This window comes from Brienomyrus brachyistius, unplaced genomic scaffold, assembly GCF_023856365.1.
Source record: "Brienomyrus brachyistius isolate T26 unplaced genomic scaffold, BBRACH_0.4 scaffold57, whole genome shotgun sequence".
Lineage (NCBI taxonomy): Eukaryota > Metazoa > Chordata > Actinopteri > Osteoglossiformes > Mormyridae > Brienomyrus > Brienomyrus brachyistius.
In genome coordinates, this window is record NW_026042332.1 from 1,284,221 (window position 1) to 1,297,272 (window position 13,052).

Consider the following 13,052-nt stretch of genomic DNA (forward strand, 5'->3'; position numbering starts at 1 on the left):
AGACAACGCTATTCTCCTTTACCCTCACTATAGGTTTTTCGGAGACCGCTCCTAGCGGTTGGGAGAAGAACTGTCGGTAACATTTACAACGAAACAATCGGTTGTTTTACTTCAGTATAAAGTAGCTTAAAATGATTAGACACAGATAAGAATATAAAAATCCCGTGGTCAGTTTAGGATGCGTCACTGAATCATATTAGAAATGGATTGATTTAAGTTTCTTATGCTGAAAAGTAATACCTGTGTTTCAGCGATACGTAATAGACTGTGCACATAACAAATCTAATATGTTTCACTAATGCACAGCAGATGGAGCTGCTGAATCGGAGTATTTTTACTGGGGCATAATTCTCCCTAAATTTGTAATACATTGGATATAAAATGTATTTTTAAAAAATACAGTGATACATCTGAAATTATAGATATTATCTGGTGGTTACCGTACATTTCTACGGAAGAGTAGGCCGGGGAGTTCGGAAGGGTACAGAATTTTTAAAGCACTTTTGTAAATTTGCGGCAATGATACTTCGACAAAGGGAACAAAAGTAAAATAGATTACCCACGTGTTCTGTTAAAATAGTATGCATTTTTAATGCATACTTTATGCCTGTCCGTGATGTATTGAATATGGATATTATTAGCGGCTCCGGAGTTAGCGCTGCAGTTTCACTCCGCCAGGTCATGGCTCCGGCTCCCACCCGCTGCTCTGTGTGCGGAGGGTGCATGGTTGGTTTCCGCTGGGTTCCCCACTTTTCTCCCAAAGTACAAAAGAATGCAGTCAGGTATGTCGGTGTCTTTAAATTGCCCATACTGTGATGAATCGGCACCCGAGCTTCCTGTGTTTCCTGAAATATGCTCCAGGTCCGCTAGCTGTTACCCTGCACTGGATAAGCACTTAGGGAAGATGGATAGATAAACATATTACAAATGCAGATTTTATTTTTAAAACCTGGCTTGAGTTAGGCTGGCCTTTCCAGTGCTGGCACATTCATTGTTATGGTCCAGGGTCACCCTTAGCTTTAGAAACGTCTTGAAGGAATAACGAAACCTTTAGCAAGGACATCCAAAATCGATAGTGCTAATTAATTCATAGATTAGAATTAACGTAAAGATGCACCGAAGCCACAAAACAAGAATAACACTGTAGGAAAGACAACAATAATAAAAAAAGTACAAGCTTGAATTAAAGAATTATACTAATTGCAAGTTCTGTGCCCTTTGTGAGTTTGATGGACATATTCCATAAAGTCTGTAATTACTCATACGGGTTAAGATATATGGTTTTAACTCCTTTCCCTGCTGAACCACAGATCTAAGGTCAATGCCATTATGCTATTATTCAAGAAAGACAATGATGAAAAGACAGTATTGCATCTTTTCCCCTTAGCAAGCATAATAAAAAAACATTATCAAAAGTAAAGTTGAGGGTGGAGCAGAGATTACTTAAATGTAGATGAATAAGGGCCAATCGCAGCACCAAATCAGCAGAGAAAGTGCAATGACCCTTAGCCACTGAAGCATTTATGGAGCTGATCTAATGAAGTGTTTATCAGACTGACATGACCATGATCGCTGTGTAATCATTGTGTGATTATGCGCACACAAGTAGATACTCAACAGCGCATTTCCTGCGTTTGCTGAAAGTGCCGCAGGCCATAGTAACCTTTCCTCGGTGCTAACATCAGATGGACGCACAAGGGCAGCATTGTGTCTGCTCTTGTTTCGGAGAGATCTGGGATCTGGCTTCCAGGAGGGAAACTGATCCGAGAGAATTCCGAGCTGCAGAGCCGAGAACGGCCTTGTTGTGACATGTTGATGTCACGGCTTCCAGAAACCCGCTTCTTGAATTTCTGATTCAAGTAACTCCCGTTATTTAAATATCATCTTTTCAAATGCGGGCAGCGTTTTTTTTTTTTTGTTCTTCCTGAATGTGATGAAACATTCTCCACATTGTTAAAACTTTTTATTTTTTTGATGCAGTAGAGGGACAGGATTTTCAGAGATACGAAAAGGAGCTGCTGCTGCGCTGTCTTTGTCTAAAAGCACAAATTATTTATTGCAATTAAGTACTTACGGCATGAACGTCAGCAAAAATTTCCAGAACGTCCATGTATGATAGCATATGCCACACACACACACGCACACTAGTTTATAAGACTCTCCATTCATTTCTATGACGAAAACTCTAAGCACAATATGACGACTTTAACCGCTACACAGCTATAACCTTACCCATTCTTTACCACACAAAGTACAAGACGTTTTTACTTTTTTGATTGCATTCGCAGATCTTTGTGGGGACCTGAAAAATGGTCCCCACAATGTAAAAAAAAACAACAGGTTTTTATGACATTCTGGGGGATTTTTGGTCCCCACAAAGTAATATAAACCTAATCCACATACACAGAGTACCAAACATTTGGGCACCCCTACCCAAAGTAAGGTTTACTTGTACTATTCTTTTGTGGTTTATTCTCTACAATAAGGGGGCATGTCTGTAGGTGGGGACTCAGAAGGTTGATGGTTTAAATCCTGTGGTCGGCAGAGTGATCCCACTATCGGGTCCTTGGGCAAGGCCCTTAACCCCAGTTGCTCCTGGGTCTTTTCTATGCCACTTTCATGAGGTGGCCTCTGGGATGCTTTTCCAGCTGCCCTAAAGGTGATCCCACATATGCGGAACATGCATTGGCTGCTTTTCCATCACTACAGTTAAACTCCTCCAAAATCATCTCTACTGGGTTTAGGTCAGGTGGCCAGGTCATATGATGCGACATCATCATTCTACTTTGTAGACTTCTTACAGCCACATAAAACTACCAGTTTGCACTGTTTTAGGAGTTCAATTCTAGCAGCAATATTACATATTGAGGTCGTTGGACTGGGATGTTGAGTAACAGCTTCTAAACTTTACATAACACTTCAAGTTTGAAATGGTTTTCTAATATTCTGTATCCTCTCCCAATCTACGCAATCTATAAACATGCACATATAAGAACTGATGTCTCTAAATTGCTCTTTGAGTGTGACTGTATATGTGAGTGAATTGGCTGAAACCCATCCAAGGCATTGCCTGCCTTGTGCCCTGTGCTTCCTGGGGTAGGATACAGCCTCCACATCCACGTACCGGAAGGGGTCAGAAGATGGCTGAACAAATGTCTAACTTTGAATCCACTGCCTGTTGTAAGTTCCTAGGAGTTTTTAATCTCGATTTGCAGAAAGTGTAGTAAAAATGTTCAGGAAAATTAACACACATAAACAGATAATATCTTCAGGCCTTATATAGATCCAGGAAAATATTGCTGTAGTCATTTTATATAGTTGACTACACATTGAATTGCCAAAGCTGGACCTACAGTGGTTTCTTAAAGGTTGACTGGGTAGGGGTGGCTGCCACTGTAGTCTCACACCCTGAGGCCTGAGAGATCATTTCTCCACCACTGCTCTCTACATGGGAAACTTGCATGTTCTTACCAAGGCTGTGTGAGTTTTCTCCTACTCAGTGAACTGCATCCCATGCAGGCTTTCTGCAGCCTTGCCTTGGGTGAATGTAAATGGAAGTTGAATAGTAAGTATGTGCTTCAAAACAGGTCTGCTGCGGGGTTTTAATGTCATTAGAAAACCCAACTTCAACCTGGTTGTATACCCAACGTAGATATGAACATTCCCATGAATTTCTGAGGACCAAATGCAGTGGTAGTGCAATCTAATGGAAACCTTATGGCATCATTTCATTGACGTTACTGAAATGCATATCATATGAGTCATCTTATAAGAGCCCTCTACTTTGTAGCCTGTATCTGTGAAACGTTTCACTTTAACAGTCCAGTAACTCCATAACACTAAAATTTGGCCATTTTCTTTTGTCAGGACATGAAGTGTTTTTTTGTACAAGAGAAAAGTCTTCTCACATACGATCAAAGCATATTTTATTTCAGTTTCAATTTTAGTTTAGGAGAGGAAAGAACAAGGAAAGACAGAGAGAATGTGCGGGATACACATACAGGCAGGATAAATTCCAAAGTGTTACAAAAAACAAAGTCTGTAAATGTCAAAGGTAGCAGAAGTTAACTCTGGAAAATCCAGAGAGACAAGCAATAGAATAAAGGGCGAGACTCCAGCTCCTCAGAGCTTCTCAGACCTGCAGTCTGCACATGTTTTCCTTTTCTATGGACTAGTGATTCCCCTCCCCTCTGGAGCTCCAAGCCTGAGAGGAGAGCCTGGTCCGTGCGTCGGAGGCAGGGCATCCTATTGGCTAATCAGCACGGTCGAGGCCAATGCCATTAGTCCCCAGGCCCTGCAGAGAGAAACCCCAGTACAACTATCGGAATGCCTTTTCCATCTGGCATCTTTCATTTTGTCATGCAAGCTATGATTAATTACAAAGATGCGCTCATATTTTCCATAGCATCATATGTGAAATTCTGTTAACTCTAACTCAGCGCAATTGCTTACATAACAACCTGCAAATGATTCTTCCTAACATCAGTTTTTGTTCCAAGCCCACAGCTAACTTTGGGTACTGCTGGGTTTTTCTTCAAACTGTGAACTCTGTGCGTCTAATACCATGGCAGCATAATGCTCCTTGAATTTTAATGAGAGCCTGGCACTAAGTGCACATTTTTAATTGTTTCTGCATTTCGATTTGTTGGATTTATTCTTCCCCATTAGCATGATGCATAGAGAAGATGATCTGATGTTGTGTTAAAGGGCCTGTATTATAGAAACTTCTCTAACACCATCCATCTGTTTCATAAAGCCACTTACCCCATGCAGGCCAGGGCCACCGTGAACCTGGGGCTTGTCCCACAAGGCACAGGGCACGCCCTGGATGAGATGCCCCTCCATCACAAAGTGCACACCTACGCACGCACTAACACACAATTTAGAGACGCTAGGTCACGTAACCTGGAAAATGGGGGGAAGCTACGAGAGAGCCTATGCAGAATTGAACCCACAGCCCTGCAATGTACTGTTGCCAACTTTGGTCAGCTGGCTGGCGTGAGATTTTTTAATTTGAGTCAAGTCTGCACACTCATTTACATGCATGTAACAGTTTTATTACCTTGTAAATAGTCTGTAGGGTTTGGAAACTACCCCAACGCTTTTGATGTAGGTAATTTTGGGTTTATAATGGAATAATACAGATTTGCCATAAAATCCCTTGCGTGAGTGTGAGAGTCTTACACCAGTGTCACACCAGCCCTGGCCAGTCTGAGATCACAGTGCTACTAACCAAGCCTCTGTACTACCCTCTCATACCACCTATACATTTCAAACTCATAGTCACTGTATACAGAAAACACATGTGCCTTGGTTGTACTCATAAAAGTGCAGAAGTTAACAAATAAATCAGCAATTCAAGAGGTTTTAGAATGGACTGATTTTTAGCATAGATTAATGTTTGATCATCTATACAGTATCAGTGTTGTGGTTTAAAGGAGTCACCCAGTGTCGTTCCATTCGTCTGTCTTTCATGACTGCTTCTTCGTGGTGATGGTGTGCCTGGAGCCACTCCCAGGAAGCAGCGGGCGCAAGGCAGGGGACAGCCTGCAGGGGGTGCCAGTCTATAGCAGAGAGTCAAGTACTATTACTGTCAAATACAACAGTGGCATCCTTCACATTTCACGGAACTGATGTGAACGGCAGCCACCGACAAAAGCATGCCATTGGTGCCTTCTGATAAATAAACACGCCACCTTTAGTTTAACATGCATTTTTTATGCCTGTATCAAAATAATGGTCCTGAGATATTTTATCACAAGGAAATGAAGTCATCAATAACACGCGGCGAGGGGGGTTTGAGGAATCGTTTAGATGCAATGCGACCTTGTGTGTAAAAACGGAGACGGGGCAGAGCAGATTTATAATCCACAAAGACTAGACGGAAACAACACTTCTTACAGGGCCAATCTATCATGGCTGCTTTTACAACTCATAAGCAAAGTCTAACAGGATTCGCTGTATTTGTCACTGGTCTTTTGTCATTTTGTTTCTGGGCAATATATTTGGAAACAGGATTTATTTACGTGTGACAGAAGTGACACATATAGAAAAGTGAGATGCCCTATAGCTTTTAACTGCTGCTGTCAACATCTATCTGTAACCACTGACATCTTATGAGGATTTATGGGTCTGGCTGTAAATGCAAATTATTAAAGGAGACTGCACTTAAAGGCATCTGCTTCGTGACATCGATTTTAAGGAAATATAATAAATTCTGTGTAAGAGTATTAATGTGGAGCAGATGCGTTGAGTTTAGGCACTGGCATCTACTGGTTGTCCTGGGGCTGAGCAGAACAGGAAGAGCTTCAGTGGGAAGACGCTAATGTTCAGCAGAACTTTGTTCAGAGACATGGCGGTGTGAGGATGCTGGTCACCTCTGCCTGAACAAAAACAAGAGTGCAGAAAGAAATGTGAGAAGGACATATGTAGGAAAAACGAAGCAGAAACTATAGAAAGCAGAATGGTTGAAACACTAAAATAAATTTTAAATACAGTACTAGTGGAGGTGAAAAATTCGGCTCCAGAAAGTACAAATCCCAACCAAGGTTTTGTTTCAACCAACTAGTTGAGTATAAGGAGTCACAGTCACAGAGTAACTCAACTGGTTGGTTGAAACAAAACCTTGGTTTGGATCTGTGCTTTCTGGACCCGCACTCTCCACCCCTGAATACTGGTGTAGATATGTATAATGTTCCACTATCCCCACCATAATTGAACATTTATATAAGCAATTAGGAAGTGATCCATTTTATATAAATGTATACCAGTTCAACAAACTGTGTTTAAAGTCACTTTAGATGCCTGTCCAGCAAAATGCACTCACTGTACATAATTCAGGGGAAACGACTGACAGCGACTCTGTTTGTTAAATCTGCTGTCCGTATGAAGAGTGACACGCCATCACCAAGCAGGTGTGGGATGGCTTTGCTGCCCAGTGACCCGTTACAAGGAAAAGTCACCAGAGTCAGATGACAAAGGATTTTGTGTTGATTAAGTCTGTCTTTCTCTCTGCCCAAAAAGATGATTTATTGGTATGTTGTGTTTTGCTGCAGCCCTGACTGCAGCCCCAAATTCTGATTTCATCCCCTTTAATCTCGTTCATGTGGTTGTGTAATAATGTCCTCTAACCGATAATGTTTCCTATCTAACGCCTCATCACAAATTCTCATTTACCACCATGACTGAAGATATCCTTGCAAGCAAGAACACTTACGACTACTAATATTTTATTTTCCGCTTAATAAAAAGACCAAAACACGAGGAACACTATGTGACCCTATTAGCAGACAATCTGTTCGAATAAATCTGCTGTGTGTGTCACATACGGTTCCACTAGAACGTAATCGCTAATCCCCGAGGCCGTACGCTGAAGTCACTCGTTAATCTCCCAACTGTTAATCTCAGTTTCCGAGCTAAAACTACCATGCCTACCTTGTTAAATTTAACAGTACCAAAGAGAACCTCTTAAGTAAAGAGATTTTATGAAAATCTTGCCGTGGGCTTTCTGTACAAATCAGCTGTGATATAAATGGCTATGTATACTGGCTGAAGTGTGGAAGAAGGATTTCTGCTTGTGAGCAATTGCCGTGCCTCTCGATTGCTGCCAAAAGTTATAGCTGGAATTATTTCTTAAGGCGGTGTGATCAGTCCCAATAAGATGGAGCTTCCCAGTACAAATCACAGTCCGGCAATCGCTGGAGTCACACAACAAAAGCAAAGGCAACAAGAAATATGTTTGGACACTACAAATAACACACTATAAATTATGAACATTATTACAAAGTTAAGCTCCCACTTCCTCATAAGTAGCATGAAGTTAATGTCTCACATTTATATTTTAAGCATAAGAAGAGCTTGTATTATATAGCACTCAACTGAGACTCAAAAACGATTTTTTTTTAATGTTTATGTAATTATATTCTCAGATTATTGTGTTTTAGATTAGATTATATTAGATTAGATTAGATTAGATTAGATTAGATTTTATTCATCCTGTGGGAAATTATTGTGCCAAGGCAAAACTCTCACCATACAAGATTAAAATAACAAACGTTTAAAATACCAAATATAAATGAAACAGTACAAGCATAAGGACAAAATAAGACAAATAGATGAGGTATGTAGCATAAGGTGCCATTTTGCATCACACATATAAAATATACCATTAAGGATCGTTATAAACACATGTGATGGGTCAGTTTAAAAGAACTATTCACAGAGAAAAGATTTGGGTCACACTTCTGAATTAACTAATGACACCTAATACTATACAAACTCAAGATATTGAACGTTTTAGAAAGAGCATCACGTCCTCTAGCATTAAACATTACATTTGTTTTAAAAAAAGGAGGTAAAATGAATGAATTCCTGGCTTTTACTGCAATGTTCTTCTCCTCCAAAGTGTGAATTACACCCCAGCCTCATGATTTGCTCACCCTGCACACAGTTTCACCAAAACAAATCCAATCTCCTCCAGAAGCCACTTCATCTGAGCTGGAAGTCTCAACATCTTAATCCTTTCCTGAAAGAGAATGGTTATCTCTGAGTAAGAAAAGTGTGCTGTGATGGTGTTACATTAATTGCAAGGGATGGGGAGGTGTTACTGTTTCTTTCCCTGTAGATAATCTCCAGATGCCCCTCTGGCCACCTGCTCCCCTGGGACGACTTTTGACACCTGTCCCATAGCAGAGGAGAAGGGTAATTGGAGTGAGGTCAGTCCTTCACATCTGCTGGTCAGATGGATCCAGTGGGGATTTTCACTACAAACTGAGCAGCAGGTCCAACATCTGAGCTCTGCAGTCTGGCGTCCACAGTCTGAGGTTCACAGCCTGAAGTCCACAGTCTGAGGTTCACAGCCTGGTGTCCACAGTCCACAATATGACATTTGCAGTCTGAGGTCCACAGTCTGACATTCTTATCCTGACAGGCTAACAATTTAATGGTAACAAACTGCAGCGTTTGAGAGAAAGCTTTACTTTAGACACAGAATATGCATTTACTTTAGAATCTAAAACTACATTCCTGCTTGATTTACATAATCTGATTTATAACTAATTCTTAATAACATTTTTAATAACAATGTTTTTTTTTAAGATTCTGTCATTATATTCTACAGAACAAACATTTTTAATTCATACAATAAAATAGATGCAAAAATTATGGAAATGTTGCGCATCACATATATCGTATGGTCGAATGGTATGGACTTTGGATGCTCTCTGTGTTCCTGCGACTTTCCTCTGGTTGATCCAGTCCAGCAGCATGCACTGTAGATGGATTGGCATCCATACATTGTCCTTAGCCTGTGCCCTGTGATTCAACATGTTCCCTGTCCTTCCCAAATAGGTTCATGGAGGAGACATTCATTCCAAACAGTAATGTTATGCTTGGTTAGATTGGGTTTGCGGCACTAATATGTAGAAATTATGTCAGAATGCTAAAAAGCCTCAGGCATTTTCCCACAAGCCACTGCACTGACTTTCCTTAAGCCTGTAAACCAATAGGAAATATTTTACACCTTCCTGAAGCCCGTCATCACCTGTATGTTAATGGATTATCCTCCAGTCATTTTTCCTTAAATCCCACAGGATGTAGATGAGTAGTTGTGATGCACACCATGACAATCCAGAAATGTACTGTGTATATGCATCTCCCTGGGATCTGATGCTGTAGCTAAGTTTATGAAGCAAAACTTAATTGGCATTAGTCTTCTTCTGGGCTGAGGCTTGACTTGCAGTATTTTAAGATGCCATGCGTCGTATGAACCTATTACCTCACCTTGTCTGGTCGAGCTCGATATTCAGCTTAATTCTGCGCAATGGAAATAAAATCATTGTGCAGAATTACTGTAAATTAAATGCCCCTTTTAAAAATGACCTGCGTCACAAAAGCAGTTAGTATTTATTGGCAGCAGAGGGAGCTGCAGCAGCATAGATTCGACATCAGCTGGCTGCACTCCTCTTTAAAATTTATGTGCAGTGAAATAATTAGACTCACATGCTCTCAGACAGGTTAAATAGTATTACTTAAGGTACCCTGAACATGTCTTTTAAAATCTATTCACTCCCCTATAAAAAGGTCTCATTCATTTAGACACCTAAGAGAAATAAAACAATTTCCTTGCTGCACCAATTTTCCTCCACATTAGATTTAATGTGCGGCCATTATACGTGAATCCTGAGCTCCTCTCCCCGCTCAGCTCTGATGCTGCACATTAGCACAGATCTAATCACGACTGGATGACGATACTGGGAGATTAATGGCTTTTTTTTCCACTGGGTTGAAAATGATATGCAGAACTTTTTTTGCACACAACTGGAGGGAAAACGAGAATCTGACATATATAATCTCAGGTTCTTCAAAGAGAGTGCATATGGATGTACTTTCATTTGCCATGTCTGATAAATAAAACTAAATTAATAATAAATAAATAAATGATGGATGGATGGATGGATGGATGGATGGAATTAACTGAATTCCAAGTCCATCAGTGATGAAGTTCCATGTGTCCTTCAGGAACTGGACAGTCTATCTGCTACAAATTGCCAGGACCAAATCATATCCTATGGGGGATTGTGCCTTTGCTGTTTTTCATTTCTCTCCTTTGAAACAACCGTCCAGTGTTCAAGCAGGCAGTATCCCTGGGATCCTGTTATTTTACGTTTGAACAACAAAAGCAACAACCACAATAATAATAATAATAATACAATTCAGCCTGCTTCTATTTGTTTTCAATTACTTCTATTACAACTTAATTCAAAACATCAAAGGGAATTAAAAAAACAAAACATGAAAGCAGCTGTTTTACAGGGCAGACGATTTGAATATTAGACAAAAATGTTTAATTTTCAGCTTTAGATTCAATGCCAAATGTCATGTCTTTTCTGCATGTTTTTGAACGCGCTTTGCAGCACAATGACAAACAATACAGATGAGGCGGAGAAACCTGGGCACGTTACGAGGATCCTAACAAAAGAAATGCATGGCTCGTATATTCTAGTCATAAACTGCAAAGCACCCATATACACACACCAAACTGCAGAAATGACCATGAAACATGTAGGAGGATATTGTTAATGATCAGCCCTGCATTAAAATGCAAAGCACACTGATTCCATATGCAGATACAGCTAATGCTATGCAGAAATCCAACCATTCAGGTATAAGAAGTGTCCAAAGTTTCTGCTGCTCCTGAAGCTGGTGTGCTCTCCAGCCAGCCCTTCACAAGGTCATCTGAAGACCATCTTCTCTACTTGTCTTTAAAAATGTACTTTTTTTCCCTTCTTCTTCTTCTTCTGGGACTTAATGACTTTAATTTCCTGGGACTTTTTCTCCAGCTAATAGCATGTGCATTTACTGCTATTTTTGAATTATGTATTCTTTGTCATGAAATGAAAATATGTAATTATGGCCTCAAGTCACTTTCCTGATGCAATTAAAGTGCAATTAATCTCAAGGTATCGCATGCATATCATATATATGTCAAGGTCACGTTTTTGTTCATGTGAACGTTCTACTCAAGGTAATATATCTATTAAGAGGAGCCATGAAAATTATTGTAGCTTTATTAATTTTTCAAATAACTCAACTGCCTGTGGATCTATGTTTTCCCTGTGGAAAAATGCAAACAAGTGGGCTCCAATACAGCCTCAGTGAGTAACATAAAGGTGGTGACCATTACCAGTGTTACACAGTGGGAGTCAAAAGCTAAGATGACCTCAGTTCATCAGCACAAGACCTTGGCTGGTCCACAATAGGCTACCGACTGAAGACATTTAATAGTGACACTTCCTAATAATGGAATCACACATGTCCTTTATTTTTTTCCTGTATTCATAACTTATTGACAATGATATCTATATCAGCTAGAGTAAGTCTATTTTATCATTTAAAACTATTTTTGTTTCTTAATTTTCCACACCTAGCTCATTTACATTCAGTTCACTTTTTCAGCAGAATATGAAGCATTCTGCATGCATATATATTTTTTTTGATAAAGTGAGCTTTTTATTCAAGTTTTTTTTCCCACGTTGTGCTGTTTGCTGTGTTGTTGGTCTATACTCTCATACACATGTATGGAATATTCAGCGAGATTCTGGGAGATGAAGGGAGGCCTGGGAGCCTGAGACAGGTCATCAGGCTCCTCTGGTGAAATCAGGGCTTAGAAGTTTTAATTCACACGCGCAGATATCATGCAGGTCATATGAGGAATTAGCTGAGCTTCGGCTGTGGATTTTCTGGAGACTTTTAAAAAATCTTTAAGTTTTAGGATGTTCAGAGCAAGAAGAGGATATAGAGTAGAAGGTCATTGAGCCTATACTTTGCTGTTTGGTCCACTTCTTGCAGTCCTGAAGAGAGCTTGTTTTTTCACACGAGACTCAAAGCCACATTTCCAGCCATGCATAAAGAACTGCCAGTTTCAAATCAAGGCAAAGGGGGTTATGGTGACTATGATTCACTCAGATTTGTTGTAAGAATTATCCAGCCCATAAATGAATTTGCTGTAAATCTGTGAGCTGTGAGTCATGGCAAAAAAATCCTGAGGAGAACCGCACTGTGCACTATGATCCATCCATGGAGTTCCAGGGCATCACAGCCATAGCACTGTTACAATACCTTAAATCAGTGTTTCCCAGCGGGGTCCTTGGGGACCCCAAACAGCTGGGAGGGAGCAAAAACCTGCACCACTTTGGGTCCCCGAGGACCGGGTTGGAAAACACTACCTTAAATAGTCACCTACCTGAATGGCTGAAGGTAAAGAGTGTGAGCACCACAAGCGAGAAGATCAGAAAGACCCAACCACACTCCACAGTGTTGTGGAAAATTCAAATCAACCAACAATGCAGCATATATTTTATTTTCAGTCCTCAGGGGATTCTATTGAGTGTGATTAATTAAACAAAAAAAAAACTGTCTATCTTTGTTAAGTCGTATTGAAAAGAGTGATTCAGTACCATTCAATTAGGAAGGCTCTTTCATCAGCCATTTTCCATTGTCATATTGCAGGAGCACATCTGGGAATGCCCATGTCACTTACTGGGGTCTGCCTC

General features: G+C 40.3%; 1 protein-coding gene across 1 annotated transcript in view; it reads right to left on the reverse strand.

The window, feature by feature from the left end:
• LOC125724507 (ephrin type-A receptor 3-like) overlaps positions 1 to 13,052 on the reverse strand; it is a 431,178-nt gene that overhangs the window by 323,949 nt on the left and 94,177 nt on the right. The window lies entirely within an intron of this gene.